Raw genomic sequence first — 25525 nt, forward strand, 5'->3', positions numbered from 1 at the left:
ATGGAGAAAATCCAAGATCAGAAGCACAACGGGGATTCAACATGGAAAAGTTCTCCATTGCTGTCTGAAAATGAGGAGAACAAGTAAGTGGCAGGGAATATGAGCAGTCTCCAGGAGCTGAAAGCAGATCCTGCCAATTGCCCTGACGGAAAAGGGGAGCTCAGTTCTACAGCCACAGGAACTGAATTCTGCCAACACGAACACGCCTGGGAGCATGTTCTTCCCAAGAGCCTCCGAATGAGAATTGCGAACAACTAGAAGGCAGACAGATTGGATCTTGCTGGCTACTCCTATTCTTTTTTTTTTCTTTTTAATTTTATTATGTTATGTTAATCACCATACATAACATCATTAGTTTTGGATGTAGTGTCTCATGATTCATTGTTTGCGTATAACACCCACTGCTCCATGCAGAACGTACCCTCCTTAATACCCATCACCAGGCTAACCCATCCCCCACCCCCCTCCCCTCTAGAACCCTCAGTTTGTTTTTCAGAGTCCATCGTCTCTCGTGGTTCATCTCCCCCTCCAATTCCCCACCTTCATTTTTCCCTTCCTGCTATATTCTTTTTTTTTAACATATAATGTATTATTTGTTTCAGAGGTACAGGTCTGTGATTCCACGGTCTTACACAATTCACAGCGCTCACCACAGCACATACCCTCCCCAATGTCTATCTCCCACCCCCACCACTCTTGCTGGTCACTCCTATTCTTAAGGATTCAACAGCAGACATGGATTTAAAAAACTCCTAGGGCGGAGTGGGGGGGGGGGTGCGGAACCACAGATTCCTTGGAAATGTGAGCCTTAACCCTCTCGCATCCATGTGGCCATCCCTGGGGAAAGGCGCTCTGATGCTACCAGCACACCCAGAGTGTCTGGATTATGGATTCAAGTTTTGGATTAGAGAGTCTTGCACAGTCACTCATTATTGGATGTACTGGGACTGCCCCTCTTGATTCACACTCCTTGAGGGTTTGATTATAAAAAGTGACTTCACCATAGGCAAAGATTTGGGAAAGGACCACTAACATTTTTATGTTTTGGTTACAATTTTGCCATCGAGTAAACCTCTTACTCAGTAACAGCTTTCTGTCCAAACACTTTCACTCCTCCTATGAACCCTCTCCATTACTCACAGTCCCTCTTGCTCTTACTTTCCCAACATGATCTGTCCAATTGGGTTACTTCTTGCTTTTGTTTTTAGTTTTCTGTATAGCTGTGTTTTTTCCACTCTGCTTCTAGTTGCACAGGATAGGAAATAAGAGCTGTACATTTTACCAGAAACTGGTTTTTGCCTTTCGAATCCTTAATGAAAATTTGAAATCTGGTTCCAGATCACTTTGAGTAATTTCTGCCAGTTATCAAAGAAAGAGAAGCTAAGCTCTTCATAGAGGCGAATGAATCTGCAACATCCTAAAAAGAACAGGCTTTTCTGTGTCACTTTGACCTTAGATGTCACCAGTGGGAAGAAATTCCCACCCTTGGACAGGAGCCGCCAAAGGAACCCACCATCTACCAGCAGGACTCCCTCTGCCCTCCAAGTGAGCTTGTTTTTATCCCAGTTTCCTGATAGGTATTAACCCTGGTCCACTAATTCCAAACGCTCCCTCTGCAAATGGTTATTTCTCTAGTCTCCCACAGCTATTTCAAGAACAGGGCAAAACAAAGCTTTATTTCCCTTTTAAAGTCAAATGGGAATTGAACGACAGAAGCCATAAAATAAGAGCTAAAGCCCTTGAGATGATCAAGTTGGAAGGGCAGTGATGCATGTTTCCTCTGTTGACAAGACTGACATTATGGGTTTGAAAACTCTTTATTGCTGTTTCAGTCTGCACTCACCAAGAAGGAAGATGATTTCAAAATCCAGTTGAAAATTCAGCTATCAGAGGAGTCCCCCACCTGCCTTCCCTCCACACAGTATAATTTCCTTGGGCATGTTTTCCTATTGCAGAAGCTGGAAACAACCCCAATGTAGCAGCAGGGGTCTGAATAGAAGTTTCATATACAGGAAATCTACTTGATGAGTGTGACGGGTTGAATGGTATCCCGGCCAAAATGCTTATGTGGAAGTCCTAACCCCCAGGACCTCAGAAGGTTATCTTCTTTAAAAATAGGGTCATTGCAGATGTAATTAAACAAGATGAACACAAAATGGACTAGGGTGGGCCCCTAATCCCTATGACCAGTGGTCCTTCTAAAAAGGGAAAATTTGGGCACAGGGACACACACATAGAAAGAGGCCATGTGAAGACTGAAGTTTAGGCTACCACAGACAAGGGACTACCAGCAGCTAGGAGAAAGGCCTGGAACAGGTCTTTCCCTAGGACCTTCAGAGGGTGTGTGGTGCTGCTGACACCCTGGTTTGGAACTTCTGGCTTCCAGAACTGTGAGACAATAAATTCAGTTGTTCTAAACCACCCAGTCTGGGGCACATTGTTATGACAGTCCTAGGAAACTAATAGAGTGAAGACAGTGGTTCTCCCCTCCTCACTTTTGAGTGCCCTTGGCAAACAATACATCCTACTGCCCGTACACCCACTGCAACATTACGAGACATTTGAACAGGAGGAATGGGCAAGGCTGCACGAAGCCTTTGACCTAAGAGCAAACCAGAGATCTCTGGGAGCTGCCCAAATAGATCTCTGCATAGTCCAGAAATGACTCCTCATGACAGCCCTTTCCACCAGCATCTCACTGTAATGACTGAGTCCCGGAGCTGCTGCCCCATGCTTGCTTAGGATCTAACTTTCCTCCTCCTCATCCACATCGAATTCATGGATGGTTTTAGCATCAGATTTCAAGATGGATACAAATCAGCGTGTGTTATCATTCCGCCCTTAGCTTTGCGTGTACCATTCTCTGGGGTGCAAACCTGCAAGGGGATGTGTGGATGGCTCAGGGAGGGAAAGGTTCTTATGCTTGTTTTGACGTCTCAGATTTCTCAGACTCCTGCCTGAATTTATTTCACCTCATTCTCCAGTTTCCAGTATGAAAGAGTAACAAATGTAGAAGTAAAAAAAAAAGAAAAGAAAAGAAAGTACCTTAATCAACATGCAAAAGGGATGCTTTGTAGTAACAAAAGATGAAAACTCTAATTTCATAAAGGAGGAGGGTAGTTTTAAAACATATGATAAAAATTGGGGCACCCGGGTGGCTCAGTTGGTTAAGCATCTGCCTTTGGCTCAGGTCATGATGCTGGAGTCCCAGGATCGAGTCCCGTATTGGGGTCCCTGCTTAGTGGGGAATCTGCTTCTCCCTCTGCCCCTCAACCCACTTGTGCTCTCTCTCTTTCTCAAATAAATAAATAAAATTTTTAAAAAATTTTTTAAATAAATAAAAAATAAATAAAATGTATGATAATCACTAATACTTAGAATTAAGAAAGAAGTCAAAGATTTCTTTAAAACATGATTTGGCAGCTTCTTGCCAGCCCCAGTTTCTTCTGGAATTTTCTTCCTTGTACATTCTGTTATTTCTCAAGAGCCACCTAAGTTTCCACCCCAGGACCCTCTCCAAGGAGGCTCAGTCTGTGTCCCTCAGTCTTCCTCAGGTATGTCCAGTATCTTCACAGACAGCATCTTTTCCAGAAGCATGTTTACCACATCACTAATTGGCTGTAAGGCAATTCTGCCATCAAAGAAAAAAAATCACAAAATATAAGAGTCATTCATTGAAAAGGACATATCGAAACATGAAACAGGAACAACAAAGTTAAAAAGATTTTACTGTGAAACACAAAATATTTGAACACATTTAAAATGGGTGTAGATTCACGGCAATACTGTGCAAATGTGGATTGTACCTAAGCACATGTCTTCAGAGTCTTTCTTTCCTAGTGTTTTATATCCATGTGCATGTTTTTCTTGTTGATGCATCTCCTTGTGCATCACACTTTTTCTTTTCTTACTAAAATTCCTTTCTTTGTTAAGAGAAGTATCAGCTTACAAATACTAGGGTGCATATTTGCAACAGAGCTTTGTATTGCACTGTGAAAGCCTTCTTCACTGTTCTTTGTTCTTGGCCTATTACCACGTGTCTGTTGATATACTTTCCAAAGTTCTATGGGAAATGCAGGTTAAAACTTCTGTGCCACCGTACAGACCGTTATGAGGGCTGATTTATATAACACAAAATGGGTGTAACTGCACCAATAGAGAAATGAAACCAAACTGCCAGCCGCTTGATGGAACCAACAAAGTGTCAAACCAACTGTCAACCAGCTCTTCTCAATGTCTTATTGCACAGTTGCCTTATGCCAGTTAGTTATGGGGCAAAAATGTTTGCAGCAAAGATGCTTATGGGGAAACCACCAAGAAACTTCATTAGGACCATCCTGAGGTGGTCATGGGGACAACATAAAGAGAATACGTGGACACATCAGAGAAACACCTTTCTCCTCCATTACTCCTCCATTACAGCAAAACCAACTCAAAGAACATACCCTTCTGGGAGAGGGTCACAAGCATCATCTTTTTAGATGACAGACAGTATATTATATTTTCACAACTATCTCAGTGATCTCTGGCCAGAATACTTGTGTTTGTCATACACACACACAGACACACACACAATGTGATCTGTGGGAAATGGGAGTAATCTTGCAAAATGTAAGACTCTCCTCTTGACTCAGACCTTAGCTAAAAATATTTCACTAGGAAGGAGTTTTCTTACCAGCTGGATGTGGTTGATTAAAGAATTTGTCTGGAACAGATTAGCTATTCCCACCTATGTGTGATTTTACCTTGTCATTTAGGAATTTCTGAATATACAAAGGCCCCTAGAGAGACTCAAGCAGTGAGTATAAATGTGTATGTAAAAATCCAGAAAAATACAGTGCTGTGTTTTTACTTGCTTTATGATTCATCAAGGCAAACTGAAAGAGTTAATGCCCCCCTAAAAGAGAACAATTTAACTCTGGTCTCACAAGTAGGATCAGGGCCAATAAACTGTAACAAAGCATTATATTTAGGACACACATATAACTCCACTCAAGGGTAACATAATCTACACATGATTCATAGAGCTAGTTCCAATCAATTCTCCTCCTGTGAATACATGGGGCTAATAGATCTACTGTGGCCTTTACATTCCCATCCACATTTTGATGCATTTGTTCACTAGAAAGCACAAATTATTAATCAGAAGTGTCTCTTTCATGCTTCTATTATTTGTACCCAGAGCCATCTGGAAGGCAAAACAAGGGGAATAAAATTCAGAGGTCAAATCATATCCGGTTTGCCATATAAAATTAAGAGCTAAGATGGAAAGTTTAAAAAAAAAAAAAAAAGCAACATAAAACTTTTCTCTATCCGCTTCTAGGACCCTGTTTTGGTTTCAACTTTATTTAACTTTTTAACGCTAGCATATCATATGAAATTAGCTATCAGGCATTTGAAGGTGAAGAGCTGATTTTACAGCTCATTGATGTTCTAAGGGATGCACTGCATTTAATTAAGATAGTTCTTTACATAGGATTTAAAAACATTTATAATGCTTCCCAGACTATCAACAGGTGAAGTTAACCAAGTAAGTGGGAAAACAAATTTGCCTCCAGATAATAATGAACCAGCCCCAAATTTATATACTGTTTCCACCTACACACACACACACATAAAAATTCTTCTGCTTAAAAAAATGATAGGGTAGATAGAAAAATTACATAGATAAGGGAGAGTAGTATTTTTTAAAAGATTTTATTTATTCATTTTGAGAGAGAGAGAGAGAGAGAGAAGGCACAAGCAAGTGGGAGTGGGTAGGACAGAGGGAGAGAGAGAATCCCGAGCGCACCACGCTGAGCGCAGAGCCCGACTGAATCCCAGCGCCACGAGATCGTGACCTGAGGCAAAATCAGGAGTCCAGCACTTGACCGACTGAGCCACCCAGGCGCCCCAGGGAGAGTAGTATTTTGAAAACACAGCAAGCGTCCAATTAAAGCTGATTTAAAATGTACCATCAAATGGATTGAATCACAGAGAAGAGATTACCAACTAGGAATGAAGTCTGTGCCGTCCAGGAGGTAGAATGTGGGAGTGCGGGTCAGGTGACTTTTTGACTTAATGTGACACCTCTTTACTGCCAGGTGACCTTCTGTGCACATGCTTTGGGCCCTAGGTCACCACTAGTGGGAAAGCACCCATCTGACAATCTAGAACCATAACATTTACCTTATACCTCTTAGCTTTCATATGGAAGAATTTTGAGACTATACCACAAATGAAAATATAAATAGAGAAGTTTACTATGACTCTCCACAAAGTAAGAAAAAAAAAAAAGCAAGTAGAGAAGTCCCACCTAATGACGGGAAGTAATAATGATACCTTGACATACTGAGATTTACAATCTCTTATCTGAGCTCCTTTGCACCGGGTGTGTTTCAGAATTCAGAAATGTTAGGAATTTGGAACTATAATTGAGTACATATGTCATATATTATATAATATCTCCATTGCATTATGGGTAGTATTCCATAATTAAACACACTCATATTTCTGCAACTAAATGTATGTTTGTACTAAATGAAATAAATAAAAATTATCAATATCAGGTCATGCCATGTTTTGCTGCCAAGGGAGTTATAAAATAACTTTCAGTTTTTAGAAATGTTTTTTAAATTTTAGAGTTATGGCTAAGAGCTTATACACCTATATTATCCTTTTCAATGCAGCATCACCCACAAATTTCATGAGCATCTGTAAAGACGCACTAAAGTTGGTAAAATAGGTAATAGCATCCCTATATGACAATGTGGAACTAAGGGTTTAAAGGTGAAATGAGGCGCACCTGGATGGCTCAGCTGGTTAGGCATCTGACTCTGGATTTTGGCTCAGGTCATGATCTCAGGGTCATGAAATCCAGACCCAAGTTGGGCTCCACATTCAGCATGGAGTCTGCTTGGGATTCTCTCTCTCTCCCTCTGCCCCCACCATAAATGATAAATTAATAAACAAACAAACAAATAAATGTGAAATGATTGACCCAATATCTTACAGCTGGTTCTTGGAAAAGTGGGAACCAAGCATTAGTTTACAGAAATGCTCAAATACCAGGAAAGCATAATGAAGTATCACCCCAGCACTGTCCTCAAGGTCCACACTCTTGAAGGAAGAGGTAATGACCCCATCACCTGGCCCACTGCCACTTCCATTAATAGCTATCATCATGGTGATCCAATTTCCAGCCTTATAGTAAATTCCATGTGTCCTAGTCCATGTGCAGAGAGATTTTTTAGATACTTCTCTAAGTAAAAGTAATTGCTTCTATTCTCTTTTACAAAGTGCCAAAAGGTTTTTCTTTTTTATAACTTCCAAGTAGAAGAGCATGGAAAGCAGATTTCTCTTATTTGTGCACAGAGTTCCAAGCTCCTACTGAGAGGAAGGAAAAGGACATATAAAATGACAAGAGTGAAACAAAACCTACGAGAATGATTATCAAAAGAGCACTCCTGGGGTGCCTGGGTGGCTCAGTCAGTTAAGCGTCTGCCTTCAGCTCAGGTCATGACCCCCAGGTCCTGGGATCGAGCCCCGCGTCGGGCTCCCTGCTCCGCGGGGAGTCTGCTTCTCTTGCTCCCTTTGCCTCTTCCCCCCGACTGTGCGCGCTCTCTCTCTGTCTCTCTCTCAAATAAACAAAATCTTAAAAAAAAAAAACTTATTCTAAGGTTTCCTATTTCAAATCTGAAAAACAGATCTGTAGAATTTGGAATTGTATAAGATTTTGTTCACCTTTTTCTATCATGTTTGCAAATGTAACTCATGCATACCTCAATTGTGCAAAGAGAGTAGAGTTCTGTCCTTCTGGCTCTTGCTAATCTTCCTTTTGACTTCTTACTTTTTCTGGTGGGAAAAATAACTTCTTGTTTTATGTCATTCAAAATTTAGTCTGTTCCTACCATTTAAAAATCCCTTTATATTTTTTTTTCTGGTGTGTTCATCATTTATTTTGTTTAAGTTTTCATTTAAATTCCAATTAGTTAAATACAGTGTTACATTAGTTTCAGGTGTATAATATAATGATTCCTTACTCCATTCATCACCCGGTGCTCATCACAAGTATGCTCCTTAATGCCCATCACCTATTTAATCCACCCCCTACCCACCTCTCCTCTGGTAATCATCACTTTGTTCTCTATAGTTAAGAGTCTGTTTCTTTTTTTTTTTTTTTGATTAAGATTTTATTTCTTTATTTGAGAGAGAGCAAGAGCAAGAGAGATCACAGAGAGAGAGGGAGAGGGAGAAGCAGACTCTCCACTGAGCAAAGAGCCCAATGCGGGGATTGATCCCAGGACCCAGAGATCATGACCTGAGCTGAAAGCAGACACTCAGCTGACTGAGCCACCCAGGTGCCCCAAGACTCTGTTTCTTGGTTTGCCTTTTTTTTCCTTTTGCTTATTTGTTTGGTTTCTTAAATCCACATATGAGTGAAATCATATGGTATTTGTCTTTCTCTGACTGACTTATTTTGCTTAGCATTATACTCTCTAGTTCCACCTATGTCATTGCAAATGGCAAAATTTCATTTTTTATGGCTGAGTAATATTCCAGTGTGTGTGTGTGTGTGTGTGTGTGTGTGTGTGTGTATCTCATCTCTTCTTTATCCATTCATCAGTCGATGGACATTTGGGCTATTTCCATAATTTGGCTATTGTATACAATGCTGCTATAAACACTGGGGTGCTTTTATCCCTTTAAATTAGTATTTTTGTATTCTTTGGGTAAACACCTAGGAGTGTGATTGCTGGTTCATAGTGTAGTTCTATTTTTAACTAAAAATCCCTTTAAATATTATTCACTCTCTTAAGAAAGAACTATTTTCAGACACTCAATTTGCTCAGTCTTCTTTCTGCTTCCCTTACCAGTTGAACTTCCTAGATGGTGACCAGATGCACTGAGGGAAAATGTGGCCTCTTGCAAACATGCAGTGGAAGGAAAAGTTGGTGCCTCTGGTCTCCACGAAATCTCCTGCCCACTAGGTTGGGAGGCATCTATAGTCTCTGATGCTAACTAAGGACCATTACTAGTGAGCCTGGCATCCCTTCTTTCAGCTCAGAGAAAGCATGCGGGGAGTCTGAGCTTTGGCATCAGCCTACCAGGTTACAGCATCCAATATTTACTCCAATTCAAGATACTCCTCCCAAAACTGCATTTAATTTACCTTTCAAAGGGATCAAGAATATGTTTTAAGCTACAATATCTTTAGGTCAAAATAAAACTGTCAGAGTTAATCTCTTCCTATGCCCTCAGATACATCCCTCAGATACATCTTAATGCTGGAGATCCTTCTTCTTCCACAGTAGGGGATTTTCATTAGTCAGACCCAAAATAGAGTTGTGTAGAGTTGGATTATGTCACTTGGTTTCTCTAAGGTCAGATGTCATAACCCCATGCTTTCTAAAGGGCTTGCTGTGTACTTGCTCAGCAACTAAAGGGGCTGGTAAACCCAGTGTTTCTGAAGCTGTGTACTCAGACTCCTAACTGCTATTGACAGAAGGATTAGGTTTATAAAGAAGACCAACCAGGTCTTTTATCGATTAGCACTGGGGGGAACTTGGAAGTCTTCCTTGTCGGGCACTGTTTGGACTCGCCTAAAATGCAGACAGACACTGGGCCCCTTCCTACTCTGAAGCTCCCTCATGAATATAATGGGGAACCTCAGGCCTTCCCCTTTCTTGTGAGCAGTAGAGCCTGCAGCTGGAAAGCTCTTTGTGTGCCTTGTCATGCCAATAAAGTTACTGAAGTGAGGGTGACAGGTTAGAAATATATCAGGAACAATGAAGGGAATGCTGTCCCCTCCCTTCTGATCCTTTGAAAGGTTTGATCTTTCGGTGCCACATGGAGAACTTTAACTCTTCTATCTCTTAGTTTGGCAGGACAAGGGAAAAGTTAAAGAGATTACAACTTTAATAGAAGAGATTTTTGTTCAAAGAGGAGACTCCAAGGTAGATTCAACCTTCCCCTGAACCCACTACTCATTGTTTCACACTCCTTGAACCAGTGGCAGGATTAACCAATATACAGAACTGGGCAAAGGCTGACTTCCATGGAGAAATAAAGGTTCCAAACACCCTATGATCACTGAAACTAGGTCAGAGACTCCTGAGTCCCTCACCACCTCTCTTCCACCTTCAAACCTTCTATGGAATCCCATTTATTCCCCAACGGCCTGCTGTAATATGCCCTCTTCTAGGAAGTCTTCGTTTATCTCAATCCGTCCCTCTCCTCTCTGCTTGAAAATTCATAACCCCTTCTGGGCTTTTCTCCACTCCCAACATCACCTTAATTCATCTTATCACATTGCATTACAATGAGTTGTTTGCACTGTGTTCATTTCCAGGAGATTGGGAACTGCTTATGCACCTCTCTATTCCCAGGACCTAGGTTATATCTGGTACGGAGCACGTGCTCAATAATTATTGGTTGAATAAACGAATTAATGGTACTAGGGGCAGCAACTGCAGATGAAATCCAGGAATTATGATTGTCATATGTTTTAGGGAAGAACAGTCCCTCCTTTAGCCTCAGAAGATTATGACTGGTGTAAGGCTATAATCTTCCAACTACTCTTTCCCAGTGATTGAACTAGGAGGAGGCATTTATCTCTTTCCTGTCCATGAAACATAAGAGAAGCCTCTGGAAGACTTCTAGGAAGGCATCTGATTTCCTGACAGAGAGGATGAAGACATGTAATGTTCTCCTTTCTACTCCTGGTCTTCAGCATCTTTCTATTCCCAGTGCCTACTTTAGTATTGGCACATGGCAGCTTCTCAGTAAATATTTGTTGAATGAATGAATGACTGCTAGAAGCAACAATTGCACTACTTTGTCCAGGCACTACCTTGAATGTGGATGTGGTGGCTGGCGCTGCAGGAGCCATCCTACCACCATGAAGGAAAGGCTGAACATTCTAGATACATATTGGGTTGCTGACCTGACATCCAGTCTCTGTCCTTTTGCTTTGTGAGGAAAGCAAACCCCCATTGGTTTAAATCGCCATTAGTCAGGTTGTTTTGTTACTTGCAGCCAAAAACATCCTAACCAATACAGGGATCATATTCTTTTCATTGTTGCCTCCTTACCACCTACTGTGTTCAGTCACACCTTTCCTACACGTGCATCTCCATAGTATTGAGAGACTTCATAGTCCCATGGAGAAGAAAGCTTGAGATTTTCTAGGTCTACAAATTTCGATCTTAAGTCTTTCGATATGACCTAGTTGTTCACAGAGCTATCTGAGGACTGCAAATAAAAGATTTTAATGCAAAGGGTTATGTGTTACCCTGGAGGTTTCGCTAAACTGTTCTGAGAGCACCACACACACACACACACACACACACACACACACACACACACACACACGATTACTACTAATATTGAGCAATCTCACATGTGTTGCACTCTCTATTTTCAGCAACAGGGAAATCCCCACCCCCTTGATCTCTTGCCACTTTCTGTTTCCTTCTGATAGTGGAGAATAAACTCTCTTGTTTTCATTCGGTCTCTGTCACTGGCAAATTTTAGAAGTAATATCACTGGGGCAATAACAAATAAGTGAAATAAAGTCTTCACTGTTCTATTTCCTCATAGATGAGCTCTATAAATTCAGGACCAAAAAAACATATTAGTTCTATTCCAGTTGACTCTACAAGAGCAGATCTAAGTGATTATGTGAATAGCTTGTTTACTCTTGAAAATTTATTCACTGACTTTCCTACAACTTTTCTCTCTCTCTTTCCCACAACAATTCTCCCTCCTTAATCCCACCACAAAACAATATTGTAGATGGGACTCCTCCAACACTGTGACAGAGATCAACAACCTGATGGATGAGTTTCCTTTTCACTTTCATTTTTGTCCACTGTGGTCTAACTGAGACTACATCTACTCAGTAGGTATCTTGTTTTCCCACTTCTTTAAATAAAATACTTGTGATGAATGTATGTACATACTGGGACCACATGCATTAAAGAAGTAAACCGTGATGCTCCTCCCCAGTTTTTTATTAGCACAGATAGGTTCTCTCACATTAGTCTTTCATTCATATTTCTTGGGGACAGGTCATTTTACAGGTCTCCAAGAGGTTACAGTAAAGCAGCTATGATTACAAATTTCACTTTTAGTACCAAATGCCTTCTTGACATGGAATTAACTTGACCCTCTCTGATAAAATGTTTAACTTTTACTGAGGAAGCATTTATGGTCACTATACAAGATTCATTTTCTAAAGATGAAGGATGGTAGAGGAAATCCTGAAGCAAAGTGTTATACATTAACATTTATAGTATGACAATGTTTACATTTTTGTATTTTGCATGAATGGGTTATTGACTGCTGATAAATTACTGTGGGTGATTATTACCAGAAACCAGACATTACATGATCACTGCCTCACCAAAACTTTAAAATCTTCTCAAGTCTGACAAATAGTGGCAGAGTTGTTCCTCAAAAAGAAAATATTTTTTTTAAATGCAATGAAATGCAATGAACCATCAGGAAGGGTTCTGAAGTCATAAGTAAGAGGGGGAAAAATTCTCAAGTGTTTGTGCCTGAACTTCTCAGGATGAGGAAAGAAAGGAGAGAACAAGAGAACAAGGTAGGAAACCAGAGATCCTGGATGCTTGGGTCTGCCGTGCCATATGGGCTCCCTGGACAAAAGCCATCTGGAGTGGAACAGATTGTTTCACGATGTTAAAGCTGCCAGATCACAGGATTTCTGGGATTTCTCTCTATTCCCTGGGGCAGGCTAGAAATTTAATTCTAAGCATATCCTAGTAATGGGATATAAACTGTGTGTCCTTAACCAAGGAAGGCAGAGGGTCTCATCTTTATCCATCCAATCTTGATTAGAACTCTAGAAATGTAACTCTCTGTGGAGGGAGAAATTTAAGGGTCAAAACTTTGAGAAACATGTTATATTATCCCTGGAGGATATATAATGGACAGAGCAAATCAAAAGTCTTGAGACATATCTGATTTGAAAGAAATCTAGTTTTAGCTAGTATTTCTCATACTTACTTGATTTACAGAAACTTTTTTGGTTTGCATTTGGGGAAAAATTGCTGTAGAGTGACGGACAATAAAACCTCTTTTCTAGTACTGCCTCCACATGCTTCCAGACCCATCACTCAGATGTGGGCAAATGTCAGACAAATACTCTTGCTGTTCTTTGGAAAGACCAGAATGCACATATTCTGATTGCGAAGTTCAGTGTCTTTTTCAATGTCAGTTGAATGTGGTTTTTAATAGGACCTATGCTTCTGAAGTTAGGTTTTGTTCAGGGAAAATATTTTCTTAGTAAATACGGATTTAGGCAACATAGACTCCAGATAGGCTACAGAAAGTGGCCTCATGTTGGAAGACTGGAATTGACATAGCCTAAGCTTGACCCCTCCGCCCAAGTCCCAAACCTGAGCCACTAACCCAAAATCTGGGACATATATGACATCAAACCAGTGAATTTTCAAGTCATGGGGGTGGAGTGGCCCCTAAAAGAAGTAAACATATTCAAATAACCATAACCTAGGGAAGGAACAATTCTTACACAAAGAAAGAGGAGGAAGACCTAGTTAAAGAAGAACATTTTCCTTCTTCTTGACCTGTATGAGGTTGGGTCTGGACTCCAGTGAGAGAAACATAAACATGCTATGTGGGGAAAGGGGACACTATCTCCCTTTTAAGAAAGAGAAGTAGGTCCTGCAAAGTGGTTGTTGACAGAGTCTAGGAAGAAAGGTGTCCAGGTGGGTATCGCTGTGATGGATGGGGTGATAGATGTTGAAAGCAATTCTGTCTGCAGTCCTGGCCTCTGGGATTTAATTCATTTCCCATATTCCCAAGCCCTCAAAAGTTACAGCCTGGTGTCAACTTCCACTGGGGGATTGCAGGAAGGGTCTGTGTACACTTTCAGAGAAGGAAGCTGGTCACAAAATGGGGGGAGAGCAGAACAGTGGTCAGGAGCCAGACGACTGGATTAGACAAGAGACAGCTGGAAGAGATATGTGGAAATTAAAGACTGTTCAACAGAATGGGGCCTCAGATGATGTGATGGAAACCCTGGAGCGATGAATTGGGAACATTTGGGATACACATTCAATACAAGACATCACTCATATATTTCTTTGACAAATAAGGAAACAGCAATGGTTCTAAAGAAAATATCATCTTGATAGAAATGTCTAGTATTTTTCTTCTTGGCAAGGATGACAATATGAACGGTAGCGGGTATTTGTGAATGTGTTGTGGGAATTTCAAAGAAGGGATTAATAGCAAGAAAAATATGAATGTGTAATATGCAGTATTTTAACCCCATATATACCTGGAGATAACTGCATTTGTTATTTCATATTGATAAGTTATCATAACCTTGTTTTTCGGAGTCACTTTCAAGTCAAAGTATATTACATACTTTGTGACCAATCCTCTCAACTTCGGGGTCCTCTATGCCTTCTCATTAACAGAGTATTAAATAAGCAAGCGTTTTTTAAAAACAAAAATGAAGGACATTCTCCAGTAATTCCAGAGATTTGCTTGCTCTTCTTTACTAAAGAAGGCATTCTAGAACTTAAGGCCCAGAAGATCCTTACCTCTGACAGAAAAGCATTCTCTTGTCCAAACACAAACCTACTCTGGATTCTCTGCTTTTAAAAGTTACATTATAATTTAACTGTCCTGTGTAAAGAAGAGTAGTGAAATAACTGACAAAGTTAACTGACTCATTAAAAAAAAAAAAAAAGGCAAGTAACTCTAAATACAGTTTAAACTTAGCTGGAGCCAAGGCACACCAAGCTGCTTTGATGGTAGTGTTAAAATTTAGGACACCATGAATATTAACTCCAAGTTTGCGACTCACTGGGGAGTTCTGTCGACAAATTTGCTTAAATGCAGAGGCTAAAACACCTTTTTAAAATGTCAAACGTGTGTAGGACATAAAGGAAAAGAGCAAGGTAAATGCAATTAGCAAAAATAGAAAATTGGGTAAAGTGAAATTTTGGCATTTGTATTTTGACCTCACATAGAGATAAGTAGGGTCTGTGTGTCAACTGTGACTCACAGCTGTGAGTCAACTGAGCATAGGACTTAGGGTCTAAGCCTTGCCTTACAGGGTTGTGATCTAGAAGCTTCCATGAGAGACACATGTGTGTCAGCTTCATGTATTGGCGGCCTCAGGCTTGCCAGCAAGGGACCGGTGAATAGCCATTGTGTCCCATATTTCGAAAACTGTACATAGGGCATTATTTTTGAAGCCTTCTAACCATACAGTTTTTAACCTAGAATTGGTTATTTACATCTTAAGTAGTAATAAGTAGCACTTCAAAATAGCATTTTAAAGATACATAATGAGTATATTCAAAGTAGTATTTAAGAGACATAATGATCAAATTACATTGATTTTATGGCATGCCTGTGAGGCTCTCTATAGGTTTTTCTACTTTTCCTGACTTAAAATGTTTCTTGTGCCTTTGTACCCCAATTTTTCAGGGTGGTCCTTAAACGACAAGACAGGTCACTCTGAGGAAAAATGGTGGTAAAAAACTAGAATTAATTTTGGGATTTGGGAGAGGTTTTAAGGAGGTCTGGGGAAAACAGCGTTCTCTTGGCACTACTTTGGAGTCACCACAGGGTGACAAGAAATTCGTTCAGTGGCTACAAAGAAACCTACAAAAGCAGCCCAAACTAAAGGCTATGGGGAAGGGCATTTGTCAGTATGTCTCAAAAGATTTTAAAATGTACATTCCACTCTAGGAGCTTATCATCATAACTAAATAATGAGAAGTTACAAAAAGATGGAACAAGGAGGTTCACTGTACCACTGTTAATAATCATAAATGTTGGGAGCAACCAAACGTCCAGCAATAGGGGATTGAGAAAATACATTGGAGTATATTCAGAAAATAAAATAATCTGCCAGTCATTAAAGATAATGTTAGATAAATGTCTTATCAGCAATAAAGAGCTGTTTGTAATATATTGTTAAGAGAAAATGCAGGTTACACAACAAAACATATAGCACAATGCACTTTTCGTTTACACACATGTGGATGGAAAAGTGGAATTACATGCATCAAGGTGGGAAAGTGGCTAACCTTAAAAGGGTGGAAGAATGGATACTTTTCATTTCTATTTGTCTTTTCAGACTTTTCCATAATAAGCGTATACTATTTTTACAATAATAAGGGGCAAACATTTTTAAATAGCAAAAGTAAATAAATAAGCACCTGATGAATTTTCTTTTAATGCAGAAGATGTATTTGTGGTTAATACTTTGAAAAATTAATTATACTGGCATTTTTGCTTTGCCACAAGGATGAAGGGATCTGCTGGCATTTGAAAGGACAGGTCAGTATGCTGGACATGAGGCATGTCAAGGAAGAACTGTCCCACCAACTGATGTTTCTTGATGAGTGCCTCGCCACATGGTAGTAATACATACATTGGACATGATACTGTGGTATTGTGCATAGATCCCTTTTTCTTTTCACAGTTTTCATTAATGCTATTACATATAAAATTTATCTGGAAATGAGGAAGTCAATGACTTCCCTCCCATATAGATCCCTTTGGAGAAACCTGTGTAAATGATCCGAATTGAAGAAACTAGAGAAACCCAAATATGGAAATAGAGAGTTTATTCAAAAAACATTTAACTCCATTTCCTCCAGGCACAGTGCTGGGTGCCCTAGAGGGTAGAAAGATGCATAACATATGGCTCTTGCTCTTAAAAAGCACATGGCTTCTATTCAAAAGACAAAAAAAAAAAAAAAATCAGGTACAAAGAAGCGAATGTCATAAATGAGATGCGTGTGCTGATGAGAGAGAGGGGGAGAGAAGGAAGGAGAGGGAGGGTGGGAGGGAAGGAAAAAGGCAGGGAGTGGGGGATGGAGGTGGAGAGGGGGAGGGAGGTATGGAGGGGGGTGAGAGAAACACAGAGAGAGGGAGAGGGAGGGAGGGAGGGCGCGCACGCGCGCGCGAGAGAGACACCTCAAATCCTTTCCAAAATCCCAGAATTAATTCAATGCCCAGAGAATCTCTGGATTTTGAAATGTTCATTAAAGGACTGGCATATAGAGGTACCCACTGAGTGGTGCTGGTACTTACCCATCGGTCCATCCACGTATTCATTCAATCAACAAAAATATACTAAAGCACATGTGTGCCAACTCTGGGAATACAAATAAGAGGAAGACCAATCTCTACCCTCTCCATGGGGACAGATGGGTAAACCAGTTAAGTGCACTAAGGATTATAAACCCCACAAAGAGAAGAAGAGATGAGAATGAAGAAATAGAGAGCTGTGTGGGCACAAAGGAAGGAGGAAGACTTGGACGGTCAGAAAAAGCTTCATGGAAGAAGTAATCCTCCAAAGAAGGGTAGGCAGAAGATGTAGGGAAGCTAACGGGAACTCTTTGGGTTCTCCCCCAGGATGGCAGCAGTCATGATTCTATTGACTCCAAGTGACTGAGACCCAATCTGACCCAGTTTAGGAGAAGATGGGAAGGTGCTGGCTCAAGGACCTGAAGGGCAAGAGTGTGGCTGGAGATGCCTGGAGCCAGGGGCACAGGCTAATCAGACTCTCAGGTCTTCCTCTCTCTGTAGGTCTGCTTCTCTCTCTCCTACCACAGCCCAGTTTTCCTCACAGAACAGAGACACGGCTGATGCAACTATGGGCTCACATCTCCCAGCTTTTCTTCAAGAGAAAAAAGTTCTCTACCACCCAGGTCTAGTTACTGACACTTTAGGGGAGTTTCTGATTGGTTTCTTGAGTCACGTACTGAGGACATGTCACTGTGGCCATGGCAGTGACTTCCATGATTAGCCCAGCTTGGCCAGGAGCCTACCTTTTGACCAAACACTATGTACAGGCAAGTGGGATCATGTAAAAGTATGAATTCCCCATTTGGTCTATATAGGGTAGAGAAAACAGCTCCCCCAAAGAAAGGGGGTGCTATTCCAAGAAGGCAGGAGGAACACAAAATAAGAAATATCCACCATGCCAGGACTCCCCCAGGCCATTCCTAGTTCCCAACCACCGACAGACTCTCTTGTTCCGGGGTTCATATTACAGCAGCAAAGCTGAAGGTACAAATGTTGCTGCGTGAGCCGACTTCTAACTGGATTTAGGTGGTACAGGTCCCTTTAGCTGGCTCTGAGTCAGCCAGCTAGACCAGCACTGGGCTCTGGCAAAGAGCAAAACTGCAGACAGAGAAGGAATGTTGAACTTCTGCCAGGGGTAAACACCCAGAATGCCCATATTGTCAAGGCCACAGTCAAGGCCACTGACTGTCGCTGCCCCTGAAGAGGATGGGCTAGAAGGCTGCAAGGCTGCAATGAACGCTCATGTTCACCGAGCAATTAAGAATCTTGTGGGGCTGGAGATGAAGGCGGGGCTGTGAAAGAGAGAGTGTTGGAGGGGATGGGACTTGGAATGGGCAGCAGAGTTCCAGTGGCAGATATTCACCCCCTGGTCCCATCGTACTCAAGCAGAAGGGAGGCTTTCTCCACATCCCTTCTGGCACCATCTCTCACGATCTCTCATCCACCCTTCCCCACTTTACGGTTTCTCTTGCTCATTCATAACTACCCTTCCCACTACATATTTTCCTTATTTCCCTTGTTTATCTCTGTGTCCCCCTACTAGATTGTAACCTCCACGAGGACAGGGATTTTTGCCTGTTGCTTACCTCTGAGTTCCCTAAAACAGTGCCTGTCACATGATAGGTACTAAGGATACTGGAAAACTATTTGTTAAAGGACCGAATTCCCAAGAATTCAAAAGAGAGGTTGCCACCTATTGAGGAGAGAATTGTTTCCCCACTCCTTACTTTCTATGGGTAGGAAGCTACCTGGCATCCCATTCCTGGGCTCACCTCTCAATTCCTTCCTCCCCTGGGAAGGTGGAGTGTTGTACTCAGGGATGCGAGGGAGACAAAGAACAAAGCCTCAGTCATCCTCAGGAAGGGTCTGCCTGCAGGAAGCATGCCTTCTGCTTCGCACCTACCCATGCATGTTCTGTGGGGCAGGCTGGGCTCCAGCACTGCAGGGGCTGGGAGCAGAGGCATTTCCACCCCATTTCTGTAGATAGAGGTTCTAGTTCTGCGATCAGCTTTCTCAGCAGTAAAGGTGATGCTTTGATCCCACACTTGCCTAACTTGTCTGTCTTATTTCTCTATTAGTTCAAAACTATTTATTGGTCCCTGTCGAGTTCTAGCACCACCTAAAAAGGACATCATCAGTACAAATGATCTTGTTACAAAGTACCATATGGCACCACCTGAATTATGCCCTGTCACAGGTCAGATTCCCTGGAAACAGACCTTAAGACTCAGATTTGCAGGCAAGAGGGACAGTTCTCAGCAGCAACTACCTGTGAGGGAGGGAGAGGAGAGGGACTGGCAGGGGGAGAGGTTGAACTGTGATGTGGTAGCAGCCGGCCAAGGCTGCTGGGCTATTTCCCTCTTCCTCTCCTTGGCCAGTCACTGCATACAGGCAGCCTCAGGCACAAGCATGCATGACCTTGGTCAACGGCAATTCCCTGCAAAAGACTGGCTGGGAGTCATCAGCAGCACATTCTAGGCCCTTGAAGGGGGATCTGTGTGAGCACCACAGAATCCATCCACACACCATCCCCCTGTAGCAAATGAGCTATAATGCAGAGGAGGGAGTGAGGTTGGTAAGGGAATGTTTTGAGGTTAGGCCTGGAAAGGGGAGTGAGTGACAGAGAAGACAACATCCAAGTGACATCACATGCACTCAAATTCAAGCGGGTCAAGGGGAATGCTTGTTAAAGGGACTGGGCTTAAGAAGAGTAGAGAAGTCTGGAGTACCTTCTGTGCGGCATCATCCAAAGAGCAGTTGCTTTGTTCATGGGGCTAAGCAGCAGGAATTCATACTCTCACTTGCAACGCTCTCCAGGCTAGGATGGAAGCAGGGAACAAGGGGTTCTGTTTTTCCAAATTTCTGGAAAAGTAAAAGAAATCTGCAGGTTTGTGAGTGACCCCAAGAGGTGATTCCAGGCTCCCATAACACCCTGGGCCTGCCTCGATGGCTGTATGTATGCTCTGAGCTGATACAGACGAAAGACTTTAAAGGGACACATCTGATCCCCTCCTGTGTTTAAGCACTGGAACCCGTTGGCAGGATTGGTTGAAAAATGTCTGCACTTCTTTGCTCAGTAGGGAACCTGTGCCAGGTTTTTTCTCCCCAACTCACCTAGCTCTACGTAACCCCATCTCAGTTGTGCACACTAGCATGGGCTCAGCATTCAAAAGAAATTAGAGCAGATCCAAGAAAAGTCAAGCTGGGGAAAATACAAGATTTAATGACATTCACAATCTTGCCCGAGGACTATCTTCTGTCTGATCGTTGGGAGCTATTACATTAATTATTATAAGCTTTACACTGGAATGGCCAAGGCCATTCTGTGAGAAGTTCAAGGATTTTGATGCTTCTCAGTAGATTGTCAGAGCACGTACTTGTGCCAGAAGCACACATAGGAAGGGGATCCAGTGATACAGCAGCGTATTTGTGGTTAAGCCTGGCCAATGTGATATGTCACAAAAGTTGTCCTGTGCACATTATGCACAGATAACTTTGAGTGAAAAACAAAAGCTCTATTCAAACAAAAGAATGTTTAGGCTCAAATGAAATGAAAGGGAAATTATTAACCAAGAAGTGTACACTATCAAAACAAGACAATTAGGTGCATTAATTGAAAAAAAAAGTTTGAGTCTACAAGTAGTTCAACATAAAATAACTCTTGAAATCTACAAGGCAATTTCAATTTGAAATGGATATCTGAGATTTTTCTGCTCCACTAATCTAAATTTTTAAAACACAGTAAAAGTCCCCAAGGAAATATGAAATAGGATCAAAAATTGTATCAGTTAAATTTGGCTCGTTAAAAAAATCAGTGTATAATCATTAATCAATGACCTTTAAAGTTTAAAATTTGACAATTCTTTATTGCCCTTTTGTAATCTGATGTCTAGCCAATTTATGGTATGTACAGAATGTATTATAATACCAGAATACTATATTCAAGTCTTAAGTAAGTATCTAATCCATTCACTCATATCCTCTAGCAGTGTTTAAATGTTCACAGAAGGGGCATCTGTGTGGCTCAGATAGTTAAGCGTCTGCCTTCGGCTCAGGTCATGATCCCAGGGTTCTGGGATCAAGCCCCACATCGGGCTCCCTGCTCTGCTGGAGGCCTGCTTCTCCCTCTCCCCTTCCCCCTGCTTGTGTTCCCTCTCTCGCTGTGTCTCTCTCTGTCAAATAAATAAATAAAATCTTTAAAGTAAAATAAAATAAAATAAATGTTCATGGAATTTCTAAGAAAAAGAATAATCTCCTTTTTTTTAGAGAGAGTGAATGCATGTGCTCAGGAGTGGGGGGAGGGGCAGAAGGAGAGGAGAGAGAAACTCTTAAACAGACTCTATGTCAAGCACAGAGCCCCACACGGGTCTTGATCTCAGGACCCTGAGATCATGACTGGGGCTGAAATCAAGAGTTGGACACTTACCTGACTGAGCCACCCAGGCACCCCCTAAAGAATAATCTTAATAGAAATTTATACTCTTAGATCTTAAGGGTACTTCAGGTAAATAGGGGCACCTGGGTGGCTCAGTCAGTTAAGAGGTTAACTCTTGATTTCCACTCAGGTCATGATCTCAGGGTCCTGGGATCTAGCCCCACATCAGGCTCCCCATTGGGCGTGGAGTCTGCTTAAAATTCTTTCTCTCCTTCTCCCTCTCCCTCTGACCCTTCCCCAGCTCATGCTCTCTCTCTCTCTAAAAGAAATAAATCTTTTCTTTAAAAAAAAAAAGGGGGTACTTCAGGTAAATAAAGATTAAATTTTGTTTGAACAGCTGCAAACTCTAGTTAAATGATGTATCAAGAGTATTCAACAAAGTCTGGATGAAGATGTATAAATGCAATGATAAATTAGGGGTCCTGACTTCCATATCACTACTCAAAACAGTAAACTTTTCTTAAACAGTAGAGTTTGAAGATTAATTCAAAATATCACTCATTTGATTTTATGATTCCATTTCTGGTAATACTGTCTAAGAAACTAATTCTAAAAATAGAAAACGCTCTGTGCACAAAGATTTGACCCATTATTATTTATAGTTGAAAGTTTTAAAATAACTGAAATGTCCAGTGACGTTGGGAACATGATCTTGAGTATATTAGTTCAATGGAATTATATGTGGCCCTTTTTGCATATCAGAGTCACATAACTGGGACATGCTCTGACCCAGTGTGAAGATCACTGCAACTGGATCATTTCTTCAGGGATGTCTAAAAATGTCAAAGACAGTACAGTGTATCTTTTCTATTTTGAGATAGCAAAAAGTGATCTTTTGATAGCTATAACCACTTCTCTCTCCTGTAATTTATTCTTACATGTTAGTTCTGAAAGTATGATCAAATAAGTCTACACATTTAAAAGAACGCCTGGATATTTTGCCAAATGTCAATGTATTACAGAGTCGACTCTCTGGTTGACCAGAGAAAGGGGCATACAGCAGAAAATAGACCATAAATTCCCTGTTCTCAAATTGTTTATGCTCTTGTTAAGCTAGCACACTAGAAAAAATTTTGAAAACATCATTTAAGCCTACTTTAGAATATAGTATAAATGAAGTGCATAAACACTGAGAGGCTTTGACATAAAGGGGCTAAACAAAGTCAGGTGGTGCTAATCAAGGCCAGCACACCGGAGCTAGGCCCTGGTCAGGACCCACACAGAGCTTGCTGCAGTGTTCTTGCAAAGTTTTAAGGGGTATGAACAATGTACAGTCACTGATCCAGTCAGTGGCATATTTGGTCTCTTCATAATCTGCTTCCTATATAAGCTGTTACTGAATGGAAAACAAATGCAAACGCATCAAGTCTGTGAACAGATGGTGCTTCTGTATGATGAAGAAAAAATGAGGGTGAGAGAGACAGCAAGTTTAGAAAAGATGGCTCTCTCCCCTGCCCCCCCATTGTCTGCTGGTTTCCTCCTCGCTCTCCTCCTGTTAGCCCCAGCTCTCTCCTCAGCTCCTCCCACCTTTGTGAGGATGAAAGATGTTACAGGTTAGAGAGATAGAAGATAATGCTTAATCCTAAATCCCCTTTATGCATTTTAGTTGAGCCCTTGTCTCCCAAAGTAAAATACAAAGGCTAAGGCAGCTGTAAAATGGCAGCGAGGCCATGCACAAAGAGCACAGGGCATATGGTGACCTTCCTTTTTCCGAGATGGGCTGAGCCTCCGTTGTCATGTTAGGGGGTTGTTCTTAAATATCATTTGGAGGCTATTGTTTGTCTGAGGCCCAGAAAAATGTGACCGTCTTGCTGAGCTGGAGGGAAAAAGAATCTAAAAAGGATTTATGGAAATGCCTGGAAATTTTGCCAAAATGTCAGCGTACTAATTGTCTGCTGAATTACATCTGAGGCGGCTCCATCTCTGTGTATGGGTTTGAAAGTGTATGTGTACTTTCTTATTGTCCTTTGGTTCTTTTTGCCTTGTTCTGGATCAAGGTTCTATAGTATTACAGTAAGAGTGTTGCAGTATGTGTTAGAACAGAACATTACGTTATACTGGCAGGGACCACACTAATCAGATTTTCCAGAGTTGTTCTTATTTCTATGTGTCTATTTAGTACTCTCCGACTTGTCAGATCGTGTTTGTCCAGGTTTTTAATTCCAAAGATAAATCACTACTGGCCCCTTGTTTATTATGAAACATGTACACAGGAGGCATGAATAAATATGGAAGGAAGGAAAGAAGATAGTGAATGAATGAATGAATGAAAGTGCTATGCTAGGAGGTGTCAGGATGCTTAGACTTTAGTTCTAACTTTACCACTAACGATTTGTGTGGCACCTGACCAAGAAAAGTAACCTTCTAAGTCTTTGGTTTCTTTATCTAGAAAATGTCTGACATACCTCATTTATTTCTGAGATCCACCCAGACCCCAAAAACCTATATTCTAATAAAAGATGGCTTCATGCATCATTTTTAAGCCCTTTTTCTTGGTTCCTGGTCTGATGACTTAACTGTGACTAATCAGATTTACTGGTCCTCAACCAAACATAAGGCAATGATATTTAAGTTTCTCTATCCTAAGGTAGGTGGCAAGCCCAGGACTGGTAATCACTAAAAGAACAACCTATCATGGGAGGAAAATATGCAAAAACAAGATCATTTAGGCCTACTGTGTTTCTTTAAGGAGAAAATAGGTATAAGCTTTAGGGCAGAGGGGATATCAAAGTGTAGACGCAAAACTTAAAGGAAACTTAGTCAAGAATTTTAATAGATGATTTAAGAATAATATACTAAGTGAATCGAAAGACATAAAAGTGAAATATGAGCAATCTGGGGTTTGTGTGGGACTGTTCCATAATGAAGACAAGACATCTGAACTTACAGCCAAGGAAAGAATGCCTTGTAGTTAGCTGCATGCACTCAAAATGTGGTCCAAGTTATAAAAGAAGACATGAAGAGTATTTTTGAAAATCATTTTTATTCTAATATTTAATGCTGCTGGAAAGAATGTTGTAATCGAATGCAGTAGTTAAGTAAAAGCTGATAGAGATTTAAGAAATGCATTCCTTCGGAGTCCAGGGGCTCTACGGGGCCCTCCAAGCTGGAGCAAGGTGAGAAATCCTAGGCAAAAGAGCTAGCAACTTCTCCCTCAACACCCCTTCCCCCCATCAGGCTGAAGGAGGATTCCTGAGGATGAGGAGGAGGAAAAGGAAAGGGGGGATGAACTCTATGTTTATGCATGTTTGGGAGTTCATCTCCCAGGGAGACCCCACAATACTAGTATACATGCACAGAATACCAACATTGAACAAGCAGTGTATGCTATTTGCTACATTAGCAATAGAATTAACTTTTTAGTTAACATTGCATTTTTATTCATTGCTTTTTATTGATCAAACAGGGACATAAAGGGATTTTTTTTTTTTAGAATAGATAATTTTTTTAAAGAAAGAGAATGATGGGTGCCTGGTTGGCTCAGTCTGTTAAGTATCTGCCTTCAGCTCAGGTCGTGATCCCAGAGTCCTGGGATTGAGTCCCACATTGGGCTCCCTGCTCTGCGGGGAGCCTGCTTTTCCCTCTGCCTCTCTCTCTCTGTCTCTCATGAATAAATAAAATCTTTAAAAAAAAAAGAGAGAGAGAGAATGATGGACTAAGTGCTGGTGACACAGAGCTACCCGATCGGTCAGAGATGGCAAGGCGGAGGAGACACTGAAGCCACTTCAGAGACAGAAGGGAGTACAGGGAATCATCATGGTGAACATAGAAAGCATTCCCGTCAAGAGCAGCATAGACAAGTCCACCACTACACGGCATGCCAAACTCATGCACAACTTCATATTGAAGGCCTGGAGTGCCATGCGTGAAATCAACCCCCAGAATGACCTCACCTTCCTTCAAATTAGCTCCAAGAAAAATGAAATTATGGTTGCACCAGATTAAGACTATTCCCTGATTGTGATTCAGAATCTAACTGAATCCACTCTCTTGGCTTCCTTTATTTAA

The 25525-nt window shown here is 41.2% G+C and overlaps 1 pseudogene; it reads left to right on the forward strand.

Moving 5' to 3' along the window:
• LOC114225022 (dynein light chain roadblock-type 1 pseudogene) lies at positions 1-25525 on the forward strand (annotated as a pseudogene).

Source organism: Eumetopias jubatus, unplaced genomic scaffold, assembly GCF_037043125.1.
Source record: "Eumetopias jubatus isolate StellerSeaLion01/CBP00866 unplaced genomic scaffold, mEumJub1_p1.0 scaffold_3, whole genome shotgun sequence".
Taxonomy (NCBI): domain Eukaryota; kingdom Metazoa; phylum Chordata; class Mammalia; order Carnivora; family Otariidae; genus Eumetopias; species Eumetopias jubatus.